Source organism: Juglans microcarpa x Juglans regia, chromosome 4D, assembly GCF_004785595.1.
Source record: "Juglans microcarpa x Juglans regia isolate MS1-56 chromosome 4D, Jm3101_v1.0, whole genome shotgun sequence".
In the NCBI taxonomy this organism is placed as follows: Eukaryota; Viridiplantae; Streptophyta; class Magnoliopsida; order Fagales; family Juglandaceae; genus Juglans; species Juglans microcarpa x Juglans regia.
In genome coordinates, this window is record NC_054600.1 from 20187198 (window position 1) to 20203790 (window position 16593).

Genomic DNA, 16593 nt, shown 5'->3' on the forward strand with positions numbered 1-16593 from the left:
CTGCAATCAAACTGAGTCACCGAAGCATGACCCACATTTAGAGCTGCCGCATATGATCACCTCGCCACTGTGGTTGTGCTTGGGCCTTTTGTTTCAACTCCAAATTGATGTTCTCATGACCGGATGTATTCTTCTAGCTTTGCCTCCATGATCGTTCATCGTGAATGGAGAAAAAAAGAGCAGCAGCTCTGCGTAACTTGACATCAAATTTCTCCCAACCTGGACCTTCATACTCTTTTGGAATGGCTAGAACACCCCACCGGCCTCCTTCACATTATTCAATAACAATTAGATTGTGGTAACCCGGACTTAACTAGATTTTTCATCCGTATTTCGTTGCTTAAGTTTTATTTTATTAAGGGCCATGGATTACACATAGAGTGATTAAGGCATTGAGCCTCAATATTAGGCATCCAAAACCCAAGAGAAGGGCCACTTAAGCCCTTACATTTTTCGGCCAACTAGGTGGGCTTAAGCCCAAAAGGACCATAGGTCACGCCCAACACCATGTGGCTTGTACCACTTGTCGCGCATGAACAACTTAATATATCTCGACGTGATAGTGGGCTAAGGGGAGAGAGAATAGGGTTTTAGGAAATCCAAGGGAGGCTTGCACCCCTACCCTAGTGACAAGCCATTGGGCTTGCCACTTGTCATCCATACATGGAGGATCTAGAAGGTAATCATAGGATCACCTAGGGGAGGCAAATGACCACTTGGTTAACACGCCACTCACACTCCAAGCACCTTCACCTCATGCCATTTGTCATTGTGAAGAGTTCCAAGAGATTTTTCATGGGGAATGCCACTTTGGGAAGAGCAAAGGTTGATCTTCCTAATGATTTGCATGGGGAACACAAATGAGAATTTCAAATTCTTAGGCCACATGCCCACCCAAGGGCATTTCTAGATCATTATGCCATTTGTTAGTTATTCATTGGTGGAGGAAAGATCCTAGAAGAGGCACCACACGAAATTACCCTCCTAACCCTAGGGTTTCGGCCACCACACTCGCCCAACCATCACTCACTTGCCACATGTTATGTTTAGGGATTCTAGAAGACTTTAGGAATTGGGAGAAGTCACCTAGGGAACACGCATGGGAAAAAGGAAAAGACACCCATGGGGGAAAGGAAGAGACACACATGGGGAAGAGGAATGATCCTCATTGGGAAAAGATAAAGGGGGCGGCATACACACACCCTCCACATGTCCATGCCATTTGGCATGCATACACCACCCACTTTCTTGGGAAGATGAAGGGGCTTTGAGGCTAATTATGTTTTTGCACTTGAGGTTCAATGAACCTAAACGTCTTAGGGAGGGGAAAGAGAGACTTTAGGCTGACCTAGGGCAAAGCACACGACACTTTCCAAGGTGGCATTTGCACTTCCCAAAGCCACCCAATGATGAGGATTTCGGGCAAAGAGGAAGAAGGCTATGCCACATGTCCAACATGCAATGGCTTTTGAGTGATCAATTGGTTTCAAGAGTGAGAGGCTATAAGAAGGCTGCAAGCCTCAAGCCACACGCCCATACCTTTTTCTTCTTGCCAATTTTAGATTCCAAGTGTTTTCTCTCTACACAACACATAGTGGATTTTCTCACACTTTCTTTCCAACCAAACGACAACCATACACTCTCCACTCACAAGGAAGGCCACAGCTCTAAGCTAAGAAGAAACCTCACGGTGAGACTCACGTTTCCATCATCTTTCTCACAAAAACATACATGCCTACACCATAAAGATGAAAATCTCAAATGGGATGTCACCTAGAACACACACGTACCCACATGGAGGGTCATTTCATCTTTGAAATACCCTAGGCTTGTCCAAGGGGGGAGACTGAAAGTTTGAGGACTCATATCCTTAAGGCATTCGGCCATAGCACATGCGCACTACTCACATGTTCATGACCTAGCCACGGTCACATGAACTTGAAGGTCTTTGTGTTCTAAACCCTTGAACCGAACGCTTGAAGCCTCACCATGAGCAAATGACCAACCCTAGTAATTTCATAACACACGCACACACGGAGTAGGGTTAGACCGTTGTTCTAATAAGTTGTATCAATTTATTACAATTTGCTAGTGAATATTTTGAAGGATTTTTATAAGTAAACCCTCAATCTATTTTCGGTTAATGTATGTATATATTTGTGTGAATCTTTCATCTTGTTTGGTATTGTGTATGTTAGTTATTTCATGATTTTGTGAACAAATATCTTGTTGTGAGTTGTATAAGAACATACCATGATTATATGTTTCGGTTTGTATGTGTAACGCCCCGTTCCTGGAGGTCTGGAGAGTTAGCTCTTATTTCTCAAGAACATCTCCAATAATCAGTAATAAATAAACAAAAACTCCCCAAAATACGTAACTTATTTGTTCGATCCAAAAATCTGTATCCTTCCACATAAATACTAAACAAAAACCTCAATATAACAAATAACGTCTCCACAAAGACCCAAATTAATCATAACTTGACGTACCAAAATAACCGCTAGAGATAAAACTACTAAATATGATCCTCCAAAATACTCGTACCCTTAGCGCTCATTCATCTATGATCATCAGATTGTTCCAATACTTCATATTCTTGTTCTCCATCTGGACTATAAAAATATCTGAAAAATGTTATGGAGATAAGGAGTAAGTTATCAACAACTCAGTAAGCAGATGACATATACTAGTATGTAAACATGAACATTTTCACAGAGTTCAGAATGCAGAAACAAAACATTTCAGTTTTCATTATGCATATCTCAAAAATACATATTATCAGAAAATCAGAGTCATATTTCAAACATTTCATATTCAGAAACTAACTTTTCATATTCTAAGACTCATTTGGCACAATATGACTGAACATCTTCATCTTATCATGCCATATCAGAACATCATATCAAAACAAAGGGCTATGTTTAACCCCCGTGGTAGGGTTGTGTATTCTGCGGAAAGCCAATCAGAACATAAAATCACTATGAATATCAAAGTGATTGCACTCAGAACAGAAATCCACTATTATATCCCTTGGAAGGACCCGATGTCACTATTATATCCTGTGACAAAGTCAAAGGTTACTATTGTATCTTGTGACAGGGCCAGAGGTCACTATTGTATCTCGTGACAGGGCCATAGGTCACTATTATATCCCGTGACTGGGCCATAGGTCACTATTGTATCCCATGACTGGACCACATATCAGAGCAAAACAGAATCAGAATCACATATCAGAATCAAAGTTAGAGTCAGAACAAAATCAAAAAGTCATGCCAAAGGTTTTTCATATGCCACATTATATCAAAACAGAGTATTGAAATTCAGATCATTCTCACATACTGAAAACAAAAGTCGGAACATCTTTCTAAATCAATGCGTATCCTCAATAAAGTTCTTTTTCAGATTTCAGAGACAGCATGACAAGATTTAGCTCATGTCTACACAATGCATGTCAGAAAATATTTTTCCTTTTCGTCATATTTCATGAGTAATGCAAATAAACGACCGAGGTTGGTTTTTCCCAAGTTCTCATTTCATCACAAAATATGCAAAGTTTTCAGAAAGTTAACCTCAGTCTCAATAATTCGTATAAAGCCTAGCATAGGAACCCCGCTTACCTGAGCTTCTTAACTTATTCAGAAATTCTCCACAACAGTGCTGAACAATTGTCAATCGTCACCTATAAAAATTCATGTAACTCAAATAAATCTCCAGTGAATAGATAAATCTCATATTACACTTGAAGTACCTATTTTAGTTCCTAAAAAACTTAAGATTTCTCTTAATTCTAAAATACCATCGCTTCCTAAATTCCTCAATATCCTCATAACTATAAAACTCAGAATATTTCTGAAATTGCATAATAATATTAGTAATAGATACAATTATGTCATAAAATACATATTTGGTTTAAAGGCTCATTAAACAAAACTGATTAAAGTAGGAGCGCAAATATTTCATTTAATAAAAATAGACTAATTAGTATCTCTTTAAAGAGTTTGAAATAGAAATCTTGCACCACTATGTACTTCTAAAAATATTTATACTTATAATATCTTTCAAATATTTATTCAATTTGTATTTAAAACAAAACTCATACAAAGTGAATTTAACATACAAAAACTACAACATGATCAACTTGTAAATATTTTGTTTAAAGCACCGGTATAATGGCTTAGTTTATAAGCCCATACATCTATGCCCAAAATAGACGATAACCCACGTAAAACAAAACTCAAGCTTCTAGATTCAATAAGCATAATATTAACTCGTGTTCCAAAGAAGGCAAAATGGTAAAAAAAAAAAACAAACACCGAATATTATTAGAGTAACCGAGATACACAAACATATGTATATTTCCTTATTATGAAAACTACCACAAAACAAAAGAAAATGAGGAGATGGGCAGCGGCTTACCCAAGGGAAACCGAGAGGCAACAAGCGATGGCAGAAGATGCACTCACGGCAAGCACCAAAATCACCAAGAAACAAGTGAAGCTCACGGCTTTTATGGCAAAAATAGGGCACGACAATAAGGCAAAACAGAGCAGTTAAAGACCAAAAAAAAGGGAATGCAATGGAAATAAATCACAAGTATGAGCCACGAAATTAGTAAGGAAGATTTAAGAGAAAGCACAACAATGGAGGCTCATGGATAGACCTGCAAATGGAAAGAAAAATAGATGAAAAATATATGCTAAAGAGGAAGAGATTTGCACGGTTTTACAGCAAAAAGGGAAACCGAAAATTAAAGGGATGGAAATGGAAACATTACTAGCCGAAGATGGAGAAATGAGTGGTGGCGTTTGCTGACTTGTAGAAGGGAAGATCCGAAAATAAGATGGAGAGGAAGAAGAAACACTGTAGACAGCAACTCCATGAAAAACAGAGGAGGAAAAAAATGACATAAAATGAAGGAGAAGAGGAGAAGCAGTAGCCGCATGGGTTGAAGGAAGGGGAAAATGAAATCTGAAATGGAAGGGAGGAGAAGCAACGGCGTAGGAGAAGGAAATAGATGAAGAAGCCCTAAGGGCTGGACCAAACGATGCCATTTGGGGGGGGGGGGGGAATTACTGGGTTGGGTTGTCATGGGTTGGGCTGGGGACCAAAAGGGCTAGGCCCAAAAGAAAAAAAAATAAAACACACAAAAACGCCCAGTCCGAAAATATAAGAGTCCAACAAAAGAAATAAAAAATAAAAATAAATAAATAAATATATAAATAAGAGCCAAATAAAAACACTGCAACTCTAAATTAATAAAATAAAATAATTAAAGTCCAACAATAAAATTATTTATTAAAGCAAAGAGCAAATTTAAATGTAAACACTAATTAATATCAAGAAAGCATATCAAAGTAAATTTCACAACTTAAGAATATAAAATAAATCCAACGAGAAATCCGATAAATTTAAAACAAGAGAACCAATCTTTAAGTTAATTAAAATAATCATTCACAAAAAAATAAATACATTAAAATACGGGGTATCACAGTATGATGCCATGCTAAGATCATATGTGTATTAGGGTTTCGACTTGTGTGATGATTTGTCATGTTTTTCAAGATTCGGATTATGTGATTATCTTTGCCATGATGTATAGTCTATTGTGTTTCGGATTTGATGCATGTTAAAGATGAATTTCACTTGGTAATGAACCCTATAAATTTCAGCCAAGCATGTTTGTTTATGTTTGGTTTGAGCGTTTTGATGTTTTATTTGTAATATGTTCCAGATATTGCCTATGTATCATGTTATGCTCATATGTTACCGTGCCATGAAACCGAATGTGATATGCTTGTTCATGCATACAATTTCATACGTCACATGTCTTATGTAAGGAAAAGGACGTCTTAAGTCTCATATCACATACATTTGGGTAAATGATATTTTTAAAAGTCAAGTACATATTTTATGACGACCCCAAATGCTAGGATTATGGAATGTCCTAGTGGAACTCTTATGTCCACTTTGCAGTGCTTAAGAATGGAGTGGTAATCTCTGGGTTAACAAAAAACCGTCGGCATGCTTCAAATAGATCTTTTTGGAAAGGACGCTAGAGTGAGGTAGCACCTAACGCTAGTGAGTGCCATGACTAAAGAAAATGACTTGGCAAAGTACTGTCGTATTATCATGATATGAATAAGACGTATTCATCACGATGTACAGATCATTGGTGGTGTGGTAACTAGCAAGAACACGTGGTGCATAGGAGAGCCGTGATGTGTCCACCATATGTTATATGAAATGAACAAGGCCATGAGCTAACATGAAATTTTATGATATGAATGTGTAATGATCAACATGAAAATTCTATCGAAGATATTTTTCTGAAAAGTCTAAGGATCTCTGTCTCATGTTTTAAAAAAGATCAAGTTTCATAAGTCAAGTTTTATGTCAAGTACATGTCCATGCACGCATTTCATGATTTATAATTATATGCTTATTTTAATTGTTATATGTTTACTTGCTGAGATTTCTCAAAATCTCATTGTGGTAGTTTTCACTACCATTCCCCACTCGGAATGGTTGAAGTTGTAACAAGGCATGAAGAAATCTCTTGTGGGGAAGCGCAAGAGGTCGGTACCCCCGATAGTCAAGGAGGCACCGAAGAGCACCGAGAGCTCATCAGAGCCCTCTCTGGTAAATATTCTAGAGGCTGCCGACCAATTTATCACCGAGGTTTTGTAGCTTTTCTAGGAGCTGAGGAGGTTGCTTAATTAGGGTAAGGAAACATGAAAAGGGTGGGGGAGGGGGGAGGGGGAGGGGGAGGGGAACCCTGCTGTTCTGAAAAGGGACCATGCTGCTTGTACTAGGAAATGGATTAAGGTTTAATTCTTAATTTTGAGAAATGGTCTCTTGTTTTTGGAATGAGTACTTATATTTTGGGAGACAATGAATATATTGTCTAGTACTTTTGAAAATTATGTTATGTTAAGACAATGTTTGGGCTATTTAGTTTACGGTACCATGTGATAATGCAACTGCTTTGGGCGTTGCTTAGTTTTACATGAACTTTAGTTTTTCCGTTGCGATAGTTATTGCATACTACTAGTATACATAAGTGCATTGCATCTTATATATCATGTACAAGGGATATGTAGTCTTGTGTTGCATGTCCTGACGCTTCAGTCACCGTCCAATCCCAAGTGGGGGCTAGGGGCGTCACATAGATATCTACCATGTACGTTGGAGTATTGTTGAGCCACGAAGGCTCTATTTCCTTCGTGCAAGTGTTATAAATTCTGATTTTTTTTCTTTGCCTGTAACACTACTTCCACTGTAGCCACCAACCACCCTATACCACTAAGACCCATAACTCACGACCTTCAAACCCTTTTGCTATTCTCCACAATTTTTATCGAGGACCTCTATGTTTTTGATGAAAACTCAAAAGCCTTCATACTTATAACAGTAAATAAGTCAAAAGAGGATGAGGGCAACTCTCTAATCAAATGATCTAATATACACTTGCAAAGTCACATATACACCCGATGCTAATGAAAAGGGGGAGGAGGATGAGCAGTTTCATGGGGATATGGTTATATACTTATGGATGCAAGCGAATATATACCTGATGGATTTTTATCTAAGTTTGACCCCACCTACCTATTAGTTTTATTTAATTTAATTCAACAATTCGTCTTCCTGCAACTCTAGCAGGTTCCGACGGATAGGTTGGCTTTCCGGCAACCCGTGCAGAGACCAGCTGAAAGTTGTATGTGGCATGAAACTTGAAAGTGTTCAAACCACTAATTGCAAAATAACATATCAACCATCAATTCAAATCCTTAAGTTAGCACGATGGTTATAACAATCATTTGTTGATCAATATAGCTGATAAAGACTCGATGATATCTCCAATACAAATGGCCATCATAACCACTTAGAGTTTAATCCAACTTCAAGATTCCAAAAAATTAAGTACATCTTCAAAACAATGAAAACTTACACCAAGAAGGTGCCAAATCAAGCTTGGGAACCACAAGCAATAATATGGTAGGCCAAATACAAACAAATAATTGTTTTGCTAGTAATGTCATAAATCACAATGCAGAAGGATGGCACAAACACTGGCATAAATGTAAAATGTCAAGATGCTAACATCAGAGCTGATAACAACATGATAAGGGACGAGACAACAACCTGATCGAGCACTACATAGTGACTCCACTACATTAGGGAGATTGGAACAAAAGACCAAACCACCAAACATGGATATTATGAGTTTTTCAACATAACTGTTAAGAAGAAGAAACCGCATGCAGCCCCTCACAAGACTTGCATAGAAACACGAGGTCCAGCATTAATGTATCTTGGTAAGGCTCACTATTAGATTCTTCTTTTACAAGCTCCCTTTATTGACTGTTAAAAAAAGAAAAGAAGAAGAAATAACAATTAATGGTATTTAGATATATATTTTATAGCATAAAAAACACAAAACTTCACAAAGTTATTACCATGATCATGGCTTGGATCGAACTTCAACCTCCAAGGAAGATAAGCCTTGCCAAGATTGAGATGAATGTGACACTATACACTACCAAGAACAAGAAACTACAAGGCTTACAACATGATAGAGCAACATAGATAATGCCGACGAACTGAAGAAGCAGAACTAGCGAACCACGAGTATCTCTAACCCTTCTCACTTTCCCTCTTAAAAAATAGGAAAAAGGTGAAGGGAGCCATACCTCCCAGATTGTACTGAGGAGTAGATCCTAGCAAAACGTAGGAAACAATGTGTACGAATATGGAGATGTTGTGAAGTGGGTAAAGAGTTATAGGAAGGCAGATCTTTCGAGCAGCCAATTTAGGCAACATTCGATCTATTGAGTACAGGGAGTAATGAATCATAAGTACCGATAAAAAAAAAGTAATGAATCATAAGATTATGAGAAATAGAAGGATGCTAAAGTTTAAGAACAATGAAAGAAGCTGCCAATGAAAAGAATGAAATAGAAGCCTATAGAATTTGTATAAGGAGTCAGTTCAAGAATCTACCGTATATACAGCTTCTTAAGAGCAGTGCTACACCCACCGAGGGTGTAGCACGAGACGGGTGCCGATAAGGGCAAAAAGTTTTTTTTTTCATTCATTTTTTTATACCCTTAAAAATTTTAAAAAGAAATTTACAACATCATTAAAAAACACTACTTTAATAAAAAAGATAAAAAAAAAAAAAAAAAAAAATTGTCGGGACCCAACTGTCGGCTGTCGGTGAGAGTAGCATTTTTCGCTTCTTAAACCGGAGCCATTGACCTAAGAATAGATTATAAAGAACTAAAAATTCTATGAGGAACTTAAACCAAGACCTTGATATCATAACTTCGTCATTAAACTAGAAATGAGGTTTCCTTCCGCCGATAAATTAAATAGCTCTCAATTATAATATCTCATGCCAAAGAGCAACGCTGTAAACTAATCTAGCGAATTATCACCCACTGCTTCCCTTCTACTTCCTAAATATCTCAAGTTATCTTTCCATCGATGCCACAAAACCCATACTACATGTATCCATCCCCTCTCACTATGATATGCCCATGACCAAAAACCAAGTCCATCACTCCAATTCCGACTCCACATCTAACCCTAATGTAAAACCTGGAGATTGTTGGCCCACAAGATCCTTACAACCACTTGTGCCACCACCTACTGAGCTAACCAAACTCACACAGACTCACTCTACCAACCAATTTATTCACTCTATATGTGAACTAACACTAAAGCAGGTTTTCAAAGTAGATTTATATATAGGAGCCCAAAAGACTCCAACTACTTCACTCATCACATCAAGACTGAGAATGCGACATAAAGTCTTGGTCGCAGAGTCGGCAGAATGAAAGATATCCCTCATAGAATTGTCATGCTCTCTAATAGGGGATGAGGGTGCAGACTTGGCAATTGGGTGATGATTATGATTTCAGGGGCCGAATCGCGAAAATCAAGGGACACAGTTTTTCTGGCCGGATCAAGAATTTTGGTATTGGTAAAGAACTCAGCAGCGGCGAGTTAGAGTATGTGGGGTCAGCCCAAAGCTCAGAAAATCAGAAGCTTTCTTTAGCTACTTCTTTGCTAAAAGCCTTTTCCTTGCAAACCTTAATATTGATATTAATGAGAGTGCTTTTCATAGTCGTTTTGAAATCCACGGTTGTATCAGTGTGCGAGGTAGATGGTGTTTTGGGCAAAGAAGAAGAAGAAGAACATTCCCGTTTGGTAACGCAAGTAGAACAAGCCTTCAATGGGGTCAAAAGTATACTAGCCTCGGGTTGGAAACTCCAACAATTGATACCCCAAAGTCTCTAGAGGTGGACAAACCCAACCGTGTTGGCCAATCCTATTTACTCCGGCCGTGGTATTGGTTCCTATACTGAGCCAACGCATGAAAGGTCTCCATGGTGCAACTCATTGATTAGGTTGTAGTTACTCGCCCGGGTCATGCCCTTTCTCTCAAAGTAACCCACCACTGCAACTCAGCTGAATGCCTCTGCCCAAAGCAAAAACCAGAACTTTAGGGATTCAAACTCTAAGGAAACCACTGAAAATTACGGACCTTCTGCATAGTAAAGGGAGATCGAGCATCAAACGCTGCAAGTTCAGCAATATCAAAGTGTTCGATTTGTTCACAAGCGCAATTGACTCGAAATCAAACTAGATCTGTAACACACAGGTTGCTGTGATTGATGAAATTGAAAATCCTCCAGAAACACATAGTAGGAAAGAAGGGGTTTGGATAGAAATTGTATTTCGATTAAGATGATTCTTCAATAATTGTCCCTTTGTGTCTCCAATCCTTATAGCAATGGGATTCCACTACCGACTTACATAGCATCTTCCAATAATATTGCAAGACTAGTAACCAACTTAAGGATAAAATAGAGAATTTAACTAAGACATCTACTGAGCCATGTATGGCTTTACAATAATAAAGAAAAGTAACTGGATCAAGCCCACGATAGCAATCCAGCTCGTTGCGCCTGATCCAAGCCTTCTATGCCCTAGCCCACGAACATCTCAAACCTTCTTCAGCTTGCCATGCCTTAATGCGTGTGTCAGGAGCCTCCTCCCTTAGAACACCTTGCCACAAGGTGTGGGTAGGTTCCCTTCAGCTCATGATAAGGCTCTTAGGTCACGTCTTCAATGTGTTGCCCCTACCAACAAACTAAGAGCTCAACCAAGGGCTGGTTTTTTTTTTATCTTCCCTAATCTCCTGGCCAAAACCTCCTCGGGTTCGGGTTTGATCACACCGTCAGAGTTGACTGGAGGCAGGGTTGGGAGGGTCATCGCCCGCTATCCTAACTTCCTCATAGGCTGCGACACATGGAATAGTGGATGGATGGAAGAAGACGGCCGATTCTATGTGTGATCTGAAAGGGACCATAGAATCGGGGTGAAGGCTTCAAAATTTACCGTCGAGCCACTGATAACTGCCTATAGGGTTGGAGTTTGAGGTAAACCCACTATCTCTCTTCAAAAGATTGCTCATTCCGCTTCAAATCTGCATACCTTTTCATTCGTTGTTATGCCGTGTAAGTTGTGTCGTAACAATTGTAGAATTTGGTCCTTGGACTTGAGGTTTTCCTCCACTACTTCGACCTTAGTTGTCCCAGGGACATAGGGCAGTAGCGTAGAAGAGCCATACCCATATAAGGCTTCAAAAGGGGTGGTTCGAGTCGAAGATTGGTGGTTAGTGTTGCACCACCACTCAGCTAAGGGTATCCAGTGTGCCCAAGACTTAGGTTGGTCCCTAACAAAGCATCTCAAGTAGTTTTCTAAATACTTGTTCACTGCTTTAATCTGGTTGTTGGTTTGGGGGTGATAGGAGGTGTTGAAAGCCAATTGGATACCTTGTATCTTAAATAGTTCCTGCCAAAACAAGCTGGTAAATATGCTACCTCTGTCGGATACAATTGATTGGGGTGTGCCAAGCAATTTGAGCACATGTTTGACAAAAAGTAGTGCCACTGTTTTGGCCAAAAAGGAATGGGTTAGGGAAACAAAGTGTGCGTATTTCATAAATCTGTCTACCACCACTGACACACTGTTAAATCCTTGGGTGGTAGGCTACCCCACTAGAAAATCCATGGTGATGTGTATTCGTGGTTGTGAAGGAATGGAAAGGGGCTTTAGTAGCCATAGGTTTTGACTGGTTTGCTTTAATCCCTTGGCAAACTTATGAACTTTTTAAAAACAGATCTTAGCCTTGGCCAATAAAATTCCCTCTTCACACGATAGAGGGTTTTGTCAAACCCTGAGTGCCCCCGTAAAGGTCCACTGTGAAGGGTTTGTAACACCTTTTGTTACAAATCCCCATGATCAGCTACACAACCTTTGTTTATAATATAACAGTCCATCTCTTACAGAAATATTTCAGGGAAGTTTCACTTCCTCAAACTGAGTGGGTAGATTGGTTGTGTAAGGGTCTTGTGTGTACACCTTTTTTACTTCATCCCACCAATCAATGGTAGGTACTGACAAGGTAGAAGTGAGTGTACTCACTTCTAGTTCTTCTTTGATGCCTTCATCCCTTCTTGATAAAGCATCCGCCGCTCAGTTGTCTGTCCCATTTTTGTAATCCACCCTTATATCATAACCCAACAGTTTAGATGCCCATTTTTGTTGCATAGGAGTGCCAATCTTCTGCCCAAGTAGGAATTTGAGACTTTGATGATCTGTCCTCACTGTAAAAATCTGCCCAATCAAATAAAGTCTCCATTTTTGTATGGCAGCCACCAAGGCAAACAACTCATTCTCGTATGTAGACCAAGCCAACACTCTCCCGTTAAAGGCTTGACTAACTAGGCAATTGACCTATTTTTCTGCATCAACACAGCCCCAATGGCCCTCCCCGATGCATCACACTCAATGAAAAAAGGAAGTGTGAAGTAGGGGTGCTGCTAAAATTGGAGGGTTAGTCACTGCTACCTTCAATTTTAAAAAGGCCTCTCTAGCCTCTTGATTCCAGCTGAACTAATTCTTTTTTAACAAGCTGGTTAGGGGTCCAACAATGCCCCCATACCCCTTCATGAACCTCCTGTAATATCCTATGAGGCTTAGGAAACCCCTTGGAGCCTTAAATGAAGTGGGAAAGGGTCATTCCTCCATAGCTCTAATTTTTTCTGGGTCTACCTTCACCACCTCTACTGATATCAAGTGTCCCAAGTAGGCTACTTCAGCACAAGCAAATATGCATTTTGAGGGCTTAGCAAGCAGGCTGTGTAACCTTAATATCTCCATAGTCAGTTTTAGATGTTGTACATGTGATTCAGCAGTCTTACTATATACTAAAATGTCATAAAAAAACCAGAATGAACCTTCTCAAGTAGGGCCTAAATATTTCATTCATTAGGCTTTGGAAGGTTGATGGGGTATTAGTTAGCTCATAAGGCATAACTAGAAATTCGTAGTGGCCCTCATATGTTCTAAAGGCCCGTTTTAGGGATATCCTTCTCTTTTGAAAATACCCTTGCACCACTCAACTCATCCAGTAGCTCCTCAACTACTGGTATATGGTATTTGTCTTGGATTGTGGCTTTGTTAAACGTCCTATAATCCACACACATCCTCCACGACCCATCAGCTTTCCTTACCAATAACACGGGGGAGGAATAGAGACTTTGACTGGGTTGAATCACCCAATCCTTAGTAACTCCTAGATGATCTTCTCTATTTCATCTGTCTAAAAATGGGAATACCTGTAGGGTCTAATTGACACAGGTGGGGTGTTTGGTAATAGGCTAATAGAGTGGTCATGTGTCCTATGAGGTGGCAGCCCTTGTGGTTCCCCAAACACATTAGAGAACTGGTTTAACAGTGTCTAGATAGGCTCAGAAATCTGTTCCCCCTCAAAAATTGTTTTCTGCTCCATTAACTGTAACAACAGACTCCTTTTTTTCCAACTTGTTACATTTATTAAGTCCCCCCAGCTCAATTCTGGTTGTAGGGCTCAAGCCTTTCAACTTAATAGGCTTTCCACCTTGCTGAAAATCCATTGTCAAATCTGCAAAGTTCCTAGGTCCCAACTCCCTTAACCAGTGCACCCCTAGTACCATATCATAGCCAACCAACATAAGAACATGTACTTTAGTGAGGAAATTATTCCCTTGCACCCTGAATCTCAACTTAGGAAATTTCCCCTCACTAGAGATTAATTCCCCATTGGTCACTTTAACTTTAACCTTGTCCTCACCTTGCACAGAAATGTTCCCATTTCTTACCACCAGAGGGTCTAGGAAATTATGGGTACTACCCGAGTCAATAAGTATGACCACCTCTTGATCCCCCACCTTCCCCTTAATCCTCATAGTTTTAGGATTTTGGGAACCCACTAAGGTGTGTAATGATATTTCTGGTTGGGTATTCTGTTTTTGGACCTCTAACACTTATTCTTCAACATTGTTTTCCCCTAAGTTACCTTCCTCCCCCAAGTCCTCTTTGACTTCCTTAATTAAGAACAATTTAGGGTTGGAACATTTGTGATTTGGGTTCCATTTGGAATCACAATAATAACAAAGTCCCTTCTCTCTTCTATCCTTCATCTAAAATCAGTTTCTCTTCTGGACAAGAACTAATACTTTTGGGGGCCCTTTTGAGGTTGTAGTTGTGTTATTGTATGGGTGTTTGGGTGGTATTCTGGTAAGGGTAGCAACCCTCTAGAATTTCTCCTTATCACTCCTAGGTGTTCCTCCTGAATTTTTACTAGGCTATAAGCAGTGAGTAGGTTCTCTGGTTTAAAAATCTTGACTAGCAGCCTTATATCATCCCGGAGGCCACTCAAAAAATAACTATGGTTCCCAGTTGTTTTAACCGTGTCAAGGGTTCCATGAGGTCATTATATGAACTATGACCAAACCGAGCCAAGAGTGCTTAGGTGAATCCCTCCCAGTGGTCCAAGTTTCCAGACTCTTCTAAGTCTTGGAACCAGATGAGAGCCTAGCCCTCCGTATAAGATGATGTCAACCTCAGCTTCTGTTGGGGTAATGTGTTGTAGAAATTAAAGAAATGGTTGGCCTAGAGCCATCTCGTGGGGTCTTCCCCATTAAAACTTGGAAAATCTATATGTACTTACCTTGCCATTGCTTCTTCTCCAGATTCCTAGGACTCTTCACGGCGGTGGTGATGGTTAGAAGACTCTCCTTATCGGGAGTTGTGGTTCAGCTTCTGCAGTTCAGCATTCATCGCAGCCAGCTATTGCACAATGGCATCAGATTGGCGTTCAAGGCCAGCATTTCAGTCTCCACTATTTTAAATAAAGAATCTGTAGACCTAGTGAGATTTGCTAAACCATCTTATAATTGACTCAATCTTGCACCGTTTGCCATTGTTAGCACAGTGAGATCGAAATCTCTTATACTAGATTTGTAACACAAAAGTTGATGTGATTGATGAAATTGGGTTTACTCGCTTAGAGGGTGAGAATCCTCCAGAAACACATGGAAGGAAAGAAGGGGTTTGGATAGAAATTGTATTTCGATTAAAATGATTCTTTGATAACTGTCCCTTTGCATCTCCAGCCTTATTGCAATGGGATCCCACTACCGACTTATAAAGCATCGTCCAATAATATTGCAATACTAGTAATCAACTTAAGGGTAACATAGAAAAAAATGTAAAATAAAGAATTTAACTAAGACATCTACTGAGCCATGTAAGGCTTTACAATCATTAAGAAAAGTAATTAGGCCGAGCCCATGATAGCAAATCCAGCTCGTTGTGCCTAATCCAAGCCTTCTGTGGCCTGGCCCATGAATAACCCAAACCTTCCTCAACTTGCCATGCCCTAATGCACGTGACAAGATCTTCCAGGAAAACAATTACAATCATTGTTAAATAGAATAAGAGCAAAAGGAAAAAAAAAATGATGTACCAGATACTCAATAAAATCTCATAAAGGGGTGGAAGACTTGAAAGCTTCGGTTTTCATTTTCATTGTGATTTTCACGAGAAAACTAGAGTATAAATTATCTATAAGTGTGAGAGAGTTCATTAGTGAGCAAAGATGGGGATCTTAGAGGGGCTGTTTGCGCAGATTGTTAGATCAAAGAGCGTGGTGATTGTTCCTACTGATTGTCTAAGCTATGCTTGTCGTCTGTGAAACTGTTTAGGAGCAGAATGCCATGGGAAATGGAAACGAGAGCTTGCACAGAATTAGACAAACCAGAAACCACAGATCTAAAATCGGCAGTGTATTCAATTGAGAGTGTGTGCCGATATGTCTCACTATAATCATTATTCAACAGAAAAAATTACCATCAGGTTTTGTAAAAATCCAATCCAGTATTATTAAAGATAAATTATGGATAATTTCATTGGACCTAAATTAGGTTAATGGTCATTATAAAAGCCCAATTGAGATTTATTAGATTATTTTAGATAAACCACAGTCCATAAATTATTCACCCAAAGTATGAAATTTTCATGGGGCTCAATAAATGAGTTAAAGCTCATTTAATAGACCAAATGGGCACTAATTAATTAGTAATAGCTCAAGAACCTTTCTAAAAGCTCATAAAAATTTTATTGGACGAGTTATGTTTAATTTGAGCTTTGACAATTTAGGCTTGGTTTATTATAAACTCCAAGCCTGTGAAAGTG

At 39.2% G+C, this 16593-nt stretch overlaps 1 long non-coding RNA gene across 1 annotated transcript; it reads right to left on the bottom strand.

Annotated features, from left to right (window-relative positions):
- Positions 1-2271: 2271 nt before the first annotated feature.
- Positions 2272-4873, bottom strand: LOC121260629. The gene is made up of 3 exons (XR_005939758.1): positions 4778-4873; positions 4420-4663; positions 2272-2610 (listed from the first exon to the last, which is right to left on the bottom strand). It is a non-coding gene; the product is annotated as an uncharacterized LOC121260629 (long non-coding RNA).
- Between the last annotated feature and the right edge of the window lie 11720 nt (positions 4874-16593).